Genomic DNA, 14519 nt, shown 5'->3' on the forward strand with positions numbered 1-14519 from the left:
TATTCCCTGTCCACACCTCACTGTATTGCTCACCTCACTGAACCCAGTTATCTAGTTGAAAAGTATCTACAGCTAAACAAATTTTCCAATAAATTCACATTGAGATTTAAATATTAATAACAGTCCTCCAGTGTAGAATAATGTGCATGTAACACCAAATTAGAAGCAGAAGTACTCAACAGAAGGCTACATTGTATGAAGAAGTTTTATTTATAACCTTTTCAGTGTAATAGATGTCCTGCTTGTTGTATTGTAATGTAGATGATATTTTATCATTTCACCATTTTCATGACTGAGTCAGAAGCTAGTGGTGTGATTCTGATTTGAGTAGAGCTTGTCATGTATATATTTAAATTCCAGGTTAGTGCTGGCTTGATATGAGTATGTGATTCTACAAACTGTTACAGATATTATTCAAGTGTCTTCAAGCAGAATCCATTAAGTTAGTCACTCACAGGAGACGTCATGCTTATATCATCTATCATTGCATTTAGTTTTGGTAATGGCCCCAGTTTCATAAGTGAGAGTGTCCACAAGTTTCTTCAAGTGTGCAATATTCAGCTGAGGCCATTCATTGATGATTAGAGCCTACAGAGCTACTAAATTGTGGGGATGATGACTGACACATTTCACCCACTGTTCCTTTCACCCACTGTTCCCAATAGTGTCAGACATTTCCTACGGGATTAAGATCAGGTGATATAGTTGGCCATTGGAGGTGTGATAGGGTACCTGAGTGTTTGTCAAAACAGGAGGGTACATGTGAAACCCTGCAAACACAACTGTTGTCAACTTGGAAGACAAGAGTGTTCACAGCATACTCACCATGAACATATAAAACAGGGGTGGTTAAGAATTCAGCTTGCGAGTCGTGCTCTGGCATGAGTGCCATTGTGTTCAGCCTCACTGCACAGTTCTCCCCCCTGCCACACCATGCTGTCTGAGCACAAGGAGGGTAAGAGGGGAAACTGTGAATGTGCAAATTTAAATGGTAGTTCAGTCACACTGCATGCAACTTGGTTTTATATTTCACATTTCTCAACAACATTGATCACAAAGATAACAAATTTTCAGTATTATTTTTGGCATGCTGAAGTCAAATCTAGTACAAACTGTCACATATGAACAGACCCAGACATTTTCAAGGATTTTCACACTCAGGTTGCCATTTAATTGTGACTTATTTAATTTCATAGTGGAAAAAGGTTTTTCACACAGATACATTGAGCAGAATTGATGCACTTTTTCAACCTCATTATGGAGACATGGAAACTCAACCTGAGGAAAGCAATGTATACATTCTGGACAGTTATAATGTAAAAGGATTTGACATTAAAACAGGAATTATGTTGCACATGCACAGGGGTGCTTTCCACTGAAATGGTGGTCTTGAAAACATCCTGAAAGGTTTACCAGCAGTAAGGTCTTAAAAACAGGTGTAAGATTGACAGTGCCTTCAAAATGTTAGGTACTTTCCTTGCATTTATTTCCAGGTCACATGTTTTCTTTAGTCACAGTGAGCTTAGGAGACTGGACTCTGTTCGTCAAATGTGCCCCTATAAGGCAATTTTCTTTTTAAATGCACCCTCATTGAACCAGAAAGAAGTTGTTTCTCACCTTGCAATGATTTACTGCAGGCAGTGTGCAGTAAAGTTCACTTAAAATGCAAGCTTTGCAGTCCTTTCTGGTTATTCTAATTTTCATTCCTGCACTCTTTTTTTCCTTCATAAATTCACCAATAGCGGGTTTTAAATAAAAAACTCTTTCCAGGCATGTCCCTTGCAGTAATATATGAGGTCTTCATACTCTTCATTCAGTTCCATCATAAACCATTGCAACTGGCAGTGGAATGCATGTGACTTCCAAAATCTTGCTATTCATACCACCAATTTTTTCAAGAGCCCCATGCCTGCAAATTTAACACAAAGTGTTTCTTGACATATAGAACAATGGATACCATGTATCAATCATTGCAATTTTTTGTTCTTTCATTGTCAACTAAGTCTAGATTCTTTCTGCATGGTATTGCAATATCATTTCATAGCAAATTTGCAGCAACTACTGCTTATGCAACTGCATAATACGATTGAGAATTCTCACCCCTCTCCTCTGTCATTCCCATTCATTTTTTAAAGGCTTGTGATGGTAGATTGCTAGACTGCCTCTCTTTCTGCAAACAGCTACTGGTCCTGTCAACGTCCTTCATACCATGAACTAATAGCAAAGGGTAAACAGCATTGACACCACGATTTTGCCAAACTAAAAAGAGTTTTGCAACCAAAAAATGCCACACCACAATACTAAATGAAATATCATGCTGTATCAAGTTCTTCAGGGAAGGAATGAGCAAAGCCAAGACAGGCTAAGCTTTGACCTGCATGTGGCCCACACAGCAGACCTGCATGAAGTTTGGCGCACGATGACCTACTCTGATATAGAAGAAATGGCAGCACTTGGTCTATGGTAGTATGGAAATAATCATCCTGTTTCACATTCAATGTAATCTGGATGAGTGGAGAGAGGTCATGGTATGAAAAACATCCACAAAATGTAACAGAACCAGTGCAAGCCTGAACTACACCATCTGCACACTGTAGATTAAATGTTTCTTTGGACTGTCAGTGAACTTGAGGTCTTGCATCATTTGAAAAGAGCCAGATTAGTGACTTGTTGGACTATGATACATATCTCCAGTCAGCTACTGTACAGATTCTGTATTATTTGGGCCATTGAAAATATCACTTTTTGCATGGTACATGTCTCCAAATGTCCACGGCACATAGGTTCCTTCACAATATTCACTCAAAAACTGGTTGAGATGGTCCTGAATACTCTGATATCAGCAATTCCTGTTGGATATGAAACCAGTTCTTATTGCCAAGGCATGACATTTGTCTCCAATCCCTGTGTGTTAGAATCATTGTATGAGCACTGTTTCTAAGCCATGTTACATGGCTGTGAGTGGTACACCATTTGTTGTAAATGCATCTGCATTGATACAGCAAATAACTCCATTCTGCCAGTCTGTCACAGTCTTTGTATCAATCCATCTTACTTTGCCAATTCAATACAACTGATGGTGTACTAAATCCACAATACACTTTAAAGATTTCTTTTTGACAAATATTTCATGTTCAAATTTCGCTCATTACTTACATATTTGTATCTGTGGTCTTCTTTAAACATAATTTACTTAATGTGCATAATGATATTAATACTGTACAATATGTTGTGACCCAATTCATGTTTGTAAAATACATATCTTGTGATTAGACAGCCGTAATCAATCTGAAATTAATATAAGGTAAAGTAAAGATCTGACTTATGGCCCAAGATGTATCAATCGGGCCTAACTGACTGCCCTGTTATCCTGTGCCTGTTGTGTCATTGGATGCCATTTGGATGGACATGTGGTCAGCACACCACCTTCTCGATTGTTGTTGGGTTTCTTGAGCTTGGATCCACCACTAATTAGTAGAGTAGCTCCTCCATTGGCCTCATGAGGCTGAGTGCACCCCTATACAAGTGCTTCCCCCCCCCCTCCCCACCCCACAAAGAAAAATAGCTGGAAGTACCAGGAATTGGACCTGGATCCTCCGCATTACAGTCAGCTGTGCTTATCTCTCAGTTACAAAGGTGAACACAATTAATAAAATGTAACAATTGTTTTGCATTTGAAATTTATGCACCTCTTTGAATACACATTTTTGCAACTTTACTTACTTATTTTATTAATATCATCCTTCGCTGATATATTAAAAAGATATAACCAGTTACTATTCTAATACCTTGCTTTAATGGCAGTTTGTGGATTTTATATGGGGGTTCACAGGAAAATTGACTTCAGTGTTCCAAATAACTAAATATAAGGCTAAAAACTAATAACAAAATAAATATTGTTGAGAAATACACTTACTTTTTGATGAATATTTTTATGAAATCGCCTCTCCTCACAAGCAGAGAATCTGTCAATAAGACATTCTTTGAAGTATACAGTATTGCATACTAAATCTTTCTTGATGGAGATTACTGCTAGTGATGTTAACCTCTCTTGACTCACAGTAGTTTGCAGAAAAATGTTTGTTTTTTCCAGGGTAGAGAAAAATCACCTCTCCTCTGATGTTGTTATCAGTATTGTTACTATCACTTTCTGGAGTTTCATTATTTCTCCAAAGGGCTCCTGAAACTTATTTTCAGGCAGGGATTTCAGAAGAGGTACAGAACCCGTGAGAGTTCTAAACTCATTCCTCATATGCAGTGTTTGAAGCTCTGTTTCCAGTTTATTGCATCCAAGGAAGGGATATCAAACAATGGAAAATCCAGGATGGAATGTAACAATACCGGAGAAGGGAAGTTCCTACTCACCATATAGTGGAGATGCTGAGTCATGATAGGCACAACAAAAAGATTCACACAATTATAGCTTTCCGCCATTAAGGCCTCTGTCACCAGTACACACACACGCACACGCAAACGCAACTTGCACACACGTCTGCAGTCTCAGAGAACTGAAACCACACTGCGAGCAGCTGCACCAGTGCATGATGGGAGTGGTGACTGGGTGGGGGTAAGGAGGAGGCTGAGGCGGGGAGGGGGAGGGATAGTATGTTGGGAGTGGCCGACAGTGAAGTGTTGCAGTTTAGATGGAGGGCAGGAGAGAAGGTGTGGAGGGGGGAGGGGTTGAGTAGTGGAAAGGAGAGAAACAAAAAGAAATTAAAAGACAGGGTGTGATGGTGAAATGACGGCTGTGTAGTGCTGGAATGGGAACAGGGAGAGGCTGGATTGGTGAGCTCGGTGACTAATGAAGGTTGAGGCCAGGAGGGTTACAGGAACATAGGATGTATTACAGGGAAAGTTCCCACCTGCGCAATTCACAAAATCTGGAGTTGGTGGGAAGGATCCATATGGCACAGGCTGTGAAGCAGTCATTGCGATGAGGGATATTATGTTTGGTAGCGTGTTCAGCAACAGGGTGGTCCACTTGTTTTTTGGCCACAGTTTGTCAGTGGCCATTCATGTGGACAGACAGCTTGTTTGTTGTCATGCTTACATAGAATGCAGCACAGTGGATGCAGCTTAGCTTGTAAATCACATGACTGGATTTACAGGTAGCCCTGCCTTTGATGGGATAGGTGATGTTAGTGACTGGACAGAAGTAGGTGGTGGTAGGATGATGTAACAGACACGTCTTGCATCTAGGTCTGTTACAGGTTCAAATGGTTCAAATGGCTCTGAGCACTATGGGACTTAACTGCTGTGGTCATCAGTCCCCTAGAACGTAGAACTACCTAAACCTAACTAACCTAAGGACATCACACACATCCATGCCCGATGCAGGATTCGAACCTGCGACCGCAGCGGTCGTGGGTTCCAGACTGTAGTGCCTAGAACCGCTCGGCCACTCCGGCCAGCCGGTCTGTTACAGGGGTATGAGCTCTGAGGTAAGGGATTGGGTGCAGGGGTTGTGTAAGGATGGACAAGTATACTGTGTAGGTTCGGTGGACAGTGGAATACCACGATAGGAGGGGTGGGAAGGATAATGGGCTGGACATTTCTCATTTTGGGGCACGACAAGAGGTAATCGAAACCCTGGTGGAGAATATAATTCAGTTGCTCCAGTCCCGGATGGTACTGAGTTACGAGAGGAATGCTCCTCTGTGGCCGGACTGTGGAACTTTGGGAGGTGGTGGGAGACTGGAAAGATAAGTCACAGGAGATTTGTTTTTTTACAAGGATGGGAGGATAATTATGGTCAGTGAAGGCTTCAGTGAGACCCTCAGTATATTTTGAGAGTGACTGCTCATCGCTGCAGATGCAATGAGCACGGTTGGCTAGGCTGTACAGAAGGGGCATCTCAGTATGGAATGGGTGGCAGCTGTCGAAGTGGAGGTATTGCTAGTGGTTAGTAGGTTTGATATGGATGTAGGTACTGATGTAGCCATCTCTGAAGTGGAGGTCAACATCTAGGAAGGTGGCTTGTTGGGTTGAGTAGGACCAGGTGAAGCAAATGGGGGAAAAGTTGTTGAGGTTCTGGAGGAATGTGATTAAGGTGTCCTCACCTTCAATCCAGATAGCAAAGATGTCATCAATGAATCTGAACCAGGTGAGGGGTTTTAGGATTCTGGGTTTTTAGGAAGGATTCCTCTAGATGGCCCAAGGATAGGTTAGCATAGGATGGTGTCATGTGGGTGCCCATAGCCATACTGCAGATTTATTTGTAAGTAATGCCTTCAGAGGAGAAGTTATTGTGGGTGAGGGTATAGTTGGTCATGGAGACTAGGAAGGAGGTGGTTGGTTTGGAATTGATAGGGTGTCTGGAAAGGTAGTGTTCAATAGCAGTAAGACCATGGGCATTAGGAATGTTAGTGTACAGGGAGGTGGCATCAGTAGTGATGAACAGGGCACTGTGTGGCATAGGGACAGGAACTATGGAGAGTTTATTGAGGAAGTGGTTGGTATCTTTTATATAGGAGGATAGGTTCTGGGTAATAGGTTGAAGGTGTTGGTCTATGAGAGCAGAGATTCTCTCAGTGGGGGCACAGTAACCGGCCGCAATGGGGCGTCCTGGGTGGTTGGGTTTATGGACTATAGAAGCATGTAGAAGGTGGGAGTGCGGGGAGTGGTAGGGGTAAGTAGAGAGATGGACTCTGGGGAGAGGCTCTGGGATGGGCCTAAGGATTTGAGTAGTGACTGGAGATCCTGCTGGATTACTGGAATGGGATCACTGTGGCATGGTTTGTAGGTGGAAGTATCTGACAGCTGACGGAGTCCTTGAGCCATGTAATCCTTGCGGTTCAAAACAAAGATGGTGGAACCTTTGTCTCCAGGTAGGATTATAAGGTTGGGCTCAGTTTTTAGATGGTGGACTGTGGTTATTTCTGCGGATGTAAGGTTAGTTTGCATGTTGAGGGATTTGGGGAATGGTGGTGAGATAAGGTTAGAGGTTAAGAAGTTCTGGAAAGTTAACAGGGGGTGGTTTGGAGGCATTGGGGGTGGAGCACAGTTGGATGGAAGAGTGAACTGAGTTAGGCAAGGTTCAATATTGGTCTTTGGTTGAGTCTGATTGGTCGGGTTGGTAGTGAAAAGTGTTTCCATTGTAGGGACTGGGAGAAGGAGAGAAGGTCTGCATGGTTGAATTTGGGAGTGGGGCAAAAGGTGAGGCCTTTGGAAAGGACTGATATTTCTGTGGGACTAAGGTTTCTGGAGGAAAGGTTCATAACTGTGTTGCAGGTCTGTTTAGGTTCTGGGTTCTATGTGGTGATGGGAGGGAGTTTTGGAGGGTGGTGTAAGTGTGGTAGCTCTGCAGGACAGGATTTGTCAGCTATGAGGGGCCACGGGGGAGGTTTGGAGGTTGTTGTAGAAGTAGTGGACAGTGGTACTCCGAGGCAGGAGTAGGAAGTTAGCAGGATGGAGAGCTTTTTGAGGTGGTGTTGTGCATGTTGCTCAAGTTCTTGCAGGGCAAGAGTTTCAGTGTGTGTTATGGGTTCCAGGAATTTGGGATTACATAGTAGGAGAATTTTGCAGATGGAGAGAAGGTACAGCAAGGAGGATTGGGCTTTGTTGATATGGTTTTGCAGGACTATGTTGGTGAGGGCTAAGGATTGGCAGAATCTGAACATGTGGAGGTCATTGTGGAAGGAGGGGTAATATGAAGGTAAGACCATTAGGAGGGATTTCATGAGCCAAGCAACAACGCAAGAACAGTATGTGGGACTGGGATCTGGCTATGGATAAGGAAACTTTTCTGTATTGATGCAGATGGAAGGAGCAAGGATCCATGGTGGTGCAAAAAAATGCGAAAAATTACATTGGAAAGTAGAATTACATCCGAAAAATTACGCAAAGATAAACTTAAATACGTGTGAAAAGTACGAAAAGGACAAATGGATGCACAAGGGGGGGAAAAAACGAGTTAAATCTGAGGAAGGTGACGATAGTGGAAGGCAAAAACTCACTTAAATTGGTGAGAAGTCACAAGGGTCAAGGTAGAGAATAACTAATCATTAATAAATATATGTATATTACTGTGGGTAGCAGGTTTAAGGGCAGATAAGCGTGAAGAAGGGGGATGGCAGATGTGACTGGATAAGATGGATATAGTGGGTGCGAACAGGGATAGAACAGAGAAAGTGTGGGGAGTGGGGAGGGGTTCGTAGTTAGAGACATAAGATCATGTACACCAGAAAAGTGCGGGAGATAACACGCAAAATACGGGAACTGACACAGGGAGCATGGTCAGTATAAAGGTCTAAGCTTAATTATATCAGCGGAAGTAATGTGAGACATAAGATGCTGCACCAACAATCAGCATGGCCTACACACACACACACACACACACACACACACACACACACACACACACACACACACCTGCAATCTCAGAGAACTGAAACCACACTGCAAGCAGCAGCACCAGTGCATGATGGGAGTGGCAACAGGGTGGGAGTGAGGAGGAGGCAGGGACGGTGAGGGGGAGGGATAGTATGGTGGGAATGCTCTGCATGTATATAGGTGTGAGTCAGTAGTAGATGATGACGCAGAAACCATCCCATGTACACACCTCCTACAGGCAGCCTCTACTGGCCGACCTGTGCTGATACAGTTGGCAGCTAATTTAAGTACATGTGCACATTGACACTACACTCAGCACACTCACGTGCACTAGCAGCATAATACTGTGTATGCAACTTGATTTCCAAAAATATTTCTGAAGAAATCTTGTGAACTATATCCCTTCCTAGGAACAATACCAGAGAAGGAAAGTTTGCTACTCACTATATAGCGGAGATGCTGAGTTGCGATAGGCACAACAAAATGATTCACACAATTATAGCTTTTGGCCATAAAGGCCTTTGTCAGCAGTAGACACACGTACACACATGCGCACACACACATTCATGCAAACGCAACTTGTGGTGGTGAAATGACGGCTGTGTAGTGTTGGGTTGCGTTGGGTTGTTTGAGGGAAGAGACCAAACAGCGAGGTCATCGGTCTCATCGGATAAGGGAAGGATGGGGAAAGAAGTCGGCCATGCCCTTTCAAAGGAACCATCCCAGCATTTGCCTGGAGCGATTTAGGGAAATCATGGAAACCCTAAATCAGGATGGCCGGACGCGGGATTGAACCGTCGTCCTCCCGAATGCGAGTCCAGTGTGCTACCACTACGCCACCTCGCTCGGTGTGTGTAGTGTTGGAATGGGAACAGGGAGGGGGCTGGATGGGTGAGGACAGTGACTAACGAAGGCTGAGGCCAGGAGGGTTATGGGAATGTAGGATGTATTGCAGGGAAAGTTCCCACCTGCGCAATTCACAAAAGCTAGTGATGGTGGAAAGGATCCATATGGCACAGGCTGTGAAGCAGTCATTGAGATGAGGGATATCATGTTTGGCAGCGTGTTCAGCAACAGGGTGGTCCACTTGTTTTTGACCAGTTTGTCAGTGGCCATTCATGTGGACAGACAGCTTGTTAGTTGTCATGCTTACATAGAATGCAGCACAGTGGTTGCAGCTTAGCTTGTAAATCACATGACTGGATTCACAGGTAGCCCTGCCTTTGATGGGATAGGTGATGTTAGTGACTGGACTGAAGTAGGTGGTGGTAGGAGGTAAGGGATTGGGAGCGGGGTTGTGTAAGCATGGACGAGTATATTGTGTAGGTTCGGTGGATGGTGGAATACCATGATAGGAGGGGTGGGAAGGATAATGGGTTGGACATTTCTCATTTTGGGGCACGACAAGAGGTAATCGAAACCCTGGTGGAGAATATAATTCAGTTGCTCCAGTCCCGGATGGTACTGAGTTACGAGAGGAATGCTCCTCTGTGGCCGGACTGTGGGACTTTGGGAGGTGGTGGGAGACTGGAAAGATAAGTCACAGGAGATTTGTTTTTGTACAAGAATGGGAGGATAATTATGGTCAGTGAAGGCTTCAGTGAGACCCTCGGTATATTTTGAGAGTGACTGCTCATCACTGCAGATGCAATGAGCACGGGTGGCTAGGCTGTACGGAAGGGACTTCTCGGTATGGAATGGGTGGCAGCTGTCGAAGTGGGAGGTATTGCTAGTGGTTAGTAGGTTTGATATGGATGTAGGTACTGATGTAGCCATCTCTGAAGTGGAGGTCAACATCTAGGAAGGTGGCTTGTTGGGTTGAGTAGGACCAGGTGAAGCAAATGGGGGAAAAGTTGTTGAGGTTCTGGAGGAATGTGATTAAGGTGGCCGCACTTTCAATCCAGATAGCAAAGATGTCATCAATGAATCTGAACCAGGTGAGGAGTTTAGGATTCTGGGTTTTTAGGAAGGATTCCTCTAGATGGCCCAAGAATAGGTTAGCTTAGGATGGTGCCATGCGGATGTCAGTAGCCACACCGCAGATTTGTTTGTAGGTAATGTCTTCAAAGGAGAAGTAATTGTGGGTGAGGGTATAGTCGGTCATGGAGACTAGGAAGGAGGTTGTTGGTTTGGAACCCATAGGGCGTCTGGAAAGGTAGTGTTCAATAGCAATAAGGCTATGGGCATTAGGAATGTTACTGTACAGGGAGGTGGCATCAATAGTGATGAGCAGGGCACTGTGTGGTAAAGGGACAGGAACTATGGAGAATCGGTCAAGGAAATGATTGGTATCATTTATATAGGAGGACTACCTGTGAAACAAGTCATGTGATTTACAAGCTAAGCTGCAGCCACTGTGCTGCATTGTATGTAGGCTGTCTGTTCACACTAACAGCCACCGACAAACTGTGGCCAAAAAACAAATGGACCACCCTGTCGCTGAACACACTGTCAAACATGATATCCCTCATCTCAATGACTGATTCACAGCCTGTTCCAACACCAGCTTTTCTGAATTGCGCAGGTGGGAACTTTTCCTGCAATAGATCCTACGTTCCCATAACCCTCCTGGCCTCAACTTTCATTAGTCACTGTCCTCACCTATCCAGCCCCCTCCCTGTTCTCATTACAGCACTACACATTTGTCATTTCACCACCACACCATCTTTTAATTTCTTTTTATTTCTCCTTTCCGCTACTTAACCCCTCCCCCCTCCACACCTTCTCTCCTGCCCTCTGTCGTGTGTGTGTTTTATGGTCAAAAGCTATAATTGTGTGAATCATTTTGTTGTGCCTATCGCAACTCAGCATCTCCGCTATATGGTGAGTAGCAAACTTTCCTTCTCTGGTATTGTTCCTAGGAAGGGATATATTTCACAAGATCTCTTCAGCAATATTTTTGGAAATCAAGTTGCATATACTGTATGATGCTGCTAGTGCATCTGAGTGTGTGTGTGCTGAGTGTAGTGTCAATGTGCACATGTACTTAAATTAGCTGCCAACTGTATCAGCACAGGTAGGCCAGTAGAGGCTGCCTGTAGGAGGTGTGTACATGGGATGGTTTCCGCGTCATCATCTACTACTGACTCACACCTATATACACGCAGAGCAGTGCTGACTCAGTCTCACTACGTTCTCTTCATTTGTACCACTCACGTCAGTTTGTCTTTGTATAATTTATGTTGCACATTCTGTATGATTCTTTTGTCTTGTTACGTGTGGAGTCACAAGAAACTTATTTCTCTTATTGTCTCAAGGTTTATGAATAAAGCCTTATTTGTGTTGTTTGGATTGGTTTTAGATATTATTTGGTTACTGCAGAATATGAAACAAACTTTTCATAATTAAGTTGCAGCAGGGAGATGCCTTATGACGTCTAAGCATTTAGCAACCTCAGCAATATTTGTATCATACACTTCTTTTGCAAGAATAGTTTTTGGAATTTCATTTCCCTGTCTCTGTCTCTTAGCAGGATGCATCAACTTTCTGGATGTGGGAAATGTGTCAATGATGCTACCTTGTATATCTTTTATGGCTCTTTTGAAATGTTGTATCCCTTTTTGTGTGTTCAGTGGGTCAACTGCTCATTTTTTGTAATTGACTGTACCAAATGTCAACATGTGCCATAATATGTTTGAACACCGAAACCAAAATTGAAATACTGGATACTCTAATTTTAGGCAGAACCCTCTCGCTTGAATAATTATAGTAATTTGTCCAGATGTAAGCTCAATTTTGTCCAAGCATTCTGCAAGTGACACTCTACTTCCTTACACAATTTGCACATTTCTTTATTTAAAATTCCATCTTATGTTGGAAACAAGAGGGACTTTTCTGTTCACTATGTCAATTAGTGTTGCGATTCACTGTGAATAATTATGTAAAAAAACTAAGAAGCTCACTAAGGTAATAAAAATTCTGATGTCCATATTCTGACACATTGCTAAGTCTAAAATTAGATTCAACTTATGCATATACCAGTGAACAACACAGGCATTCTTGAAATGCTCTTTCAGAAGAGTCTATACCTGAATGATGACCACTCATGACATCTGCACCATTGCAGCTCTGAGAAGTAACTTTCTCTGAATTGTCCACAACATCCAGTAAAGTTTCTTTAAGCAATTCTGTTAACATTTTTGCGTCATGTTTATGAGGAATGAGGAAACCCAAAAACCTTTTTGTCTGTTTATCCTCAGACAAAATGTATCTGATAACCACAAAAAATCTGAAATTGCTGAAATGTCAGTTGTTTCACTTGCCATAACTTGTACAAAAGCAGGAACAGGAATTTCCTTTGTTATTTGATCATCATAAACCTCCAGTATACAATAAAGTAAATATTTTGAATATGTTTAGAAGTGTGTTTGAGAACAGTAGGCTTCAAAAGGTGATCATTAAGCATATCATCAAGTTCAGCAGTAAAATTTATAAGACTGTGGAAATTTCAGGCTTTGATGAGTAACTGTGTCATATCCATGAAGTGCAAGCTCAATAGCACCACAAAATTTAATACAATGCACAATTTTTGAGAGTACATAACAATTCTTGTGAACCTGATCATTGTGTCACACTTTCACTTGACAGCCTATAAGCACTATCCAGTTGTCATCTGATACTGTGTTTCACTATGAGGTTGTGCTCTGTCTTTGCTGCCATATGTGATTTAGCCCACTTATGTTTCTTCATCTTCTGTAATACAGTAAATGTCCAAGACCGTCATTGCCTCTTAGTGTCCAAGTAATGTAACCTCCGGAATTCTTTTTGGAAACAACAAACATGGAAAACAATACAATTTGTTTGTGATATCACAACCACATTACCAGTCTACATTTGTTTTAGTTTTGTTGACTAACATGATTTACAGTGTTGGTCTCCCTAGTTCCTTGACATGAAGTTTATCTTCAAGTGGCAGGAAAGGTAAACTGAAACTAATTTCTCTTAAGTCTCTGCACTGAAATATCATAAATCCTGAATTACACTGTAGACACTGTAGAATTCGTATCTTCAAAAACACAACAATATCAAATTCTTGCACATAACAAACTATAAAAACTGATCATAGAATGGGAAACTTTACTGCAACAAATATGGTAAAACTTCTGCCTGTCATTGTCGACTACACTCTCGCTGTTGCAGTTTGAGAAGTATAATAGCTCACATGGATCAATGACACAACAGATATTATAAGCCACAGAATAGTGTAGATATGAATTCGATTCAAAATGTGATATTTATGTGTCATATCAATGCATCAACTGGGGAGGAAGAAGAACTGCACTTTGGCAAGGTTCAGCAGCAGCAGGAGGAGAAGTGGAGGCTCTCATGGATACACACTGGAGCATTGCTCCAATGCTCAGGATATAAAACATTTCCTGGCCTCCACTCATCTCTCAGCCCTTTCCAATGAACTCAGCAGCTGGACTGTGGTCTCCAGGAGTGCGGGTGCAGCTGGATTTTGTACATGGGTTGAGTTGAGCACATAAGAGTTGACTGCCAGTTTCAAACATGACTATAGACATCAGCAGGGATATTCATACATATTAACGTAATTGTATGTCATGGAGGCAGGAGAATGTATTATTTTAAGTCGAAAATCTTTATGCACTGTAAAATTTTCTCTTGCGCCAATAATTCTGTGGAGTTCATTGCTCTGTTGTGCCATAGGATGAACCACCACTGCCCTAATTTCACTCTGAATGGTAACCTAATTATGTCTGTATAACCAGTCTGTGAACTCTTCTGTGGAAATCTCTTAATTCATCTTCATGCTATCTGATACTACCTGGTAATAGAACTTATCAACCAGTATATGGTAAGCATTTAAACATACTAGAGAAAAGCTAAGTTTTATGTTGACACATCTGGGGAGGATGGTAGTCACCTTCTCATAATATCCCCAAGGAGTGTCTGCAACAAACTTGCAGTAGATGATGGGGATAGGTCGATCAGTTTGCAAAACGGTTTTTCATTCTGTATGCTCTTTGGACACATATAGGTATATTTCACATCAGAAACATACACCATAATAAATTTTTAAATTGCGAGAGCACAAAATTCTTCTGTGCATTGAGGAATATAATACTGATTTTAGGTATCATATTCTTCCTGTAGACTACATGCATTCAACACATTTGCAAATTATATGACATGAACAAGCTTAAATTCAGAATGGAGAAACATTAAAT

General features: G+C 42.2%; 1 protein-coding gene across 1 annotated transcript in view; it reads left to right on the forward strand.

The window, feature by feature from the left end:
• Nucleotides 1-14519, forward strand: part of LOC124721278 — a 210700-nt gene that overhangs the window by 173771 nt on the left and 22410 nt on the right. The window lies entirely within an intron of this gene.

This window comes from Schistocerca piceifrons, chromosome X, assembly GCF_021461385.2.
Source record: "Schistocerca piceifrons isolate TAMUIC-IGC-003096 chromosome X, iqSchPice1.1, whole genome shotgun sequence".
Classification (NCBI taxonomy): domain Eukaryota; kingdom Metazoa; phylum Arthropoda; class Insecta; order Orthoptera; family Acrididae; genus Schistocerca; species Schistocerca piceifrons.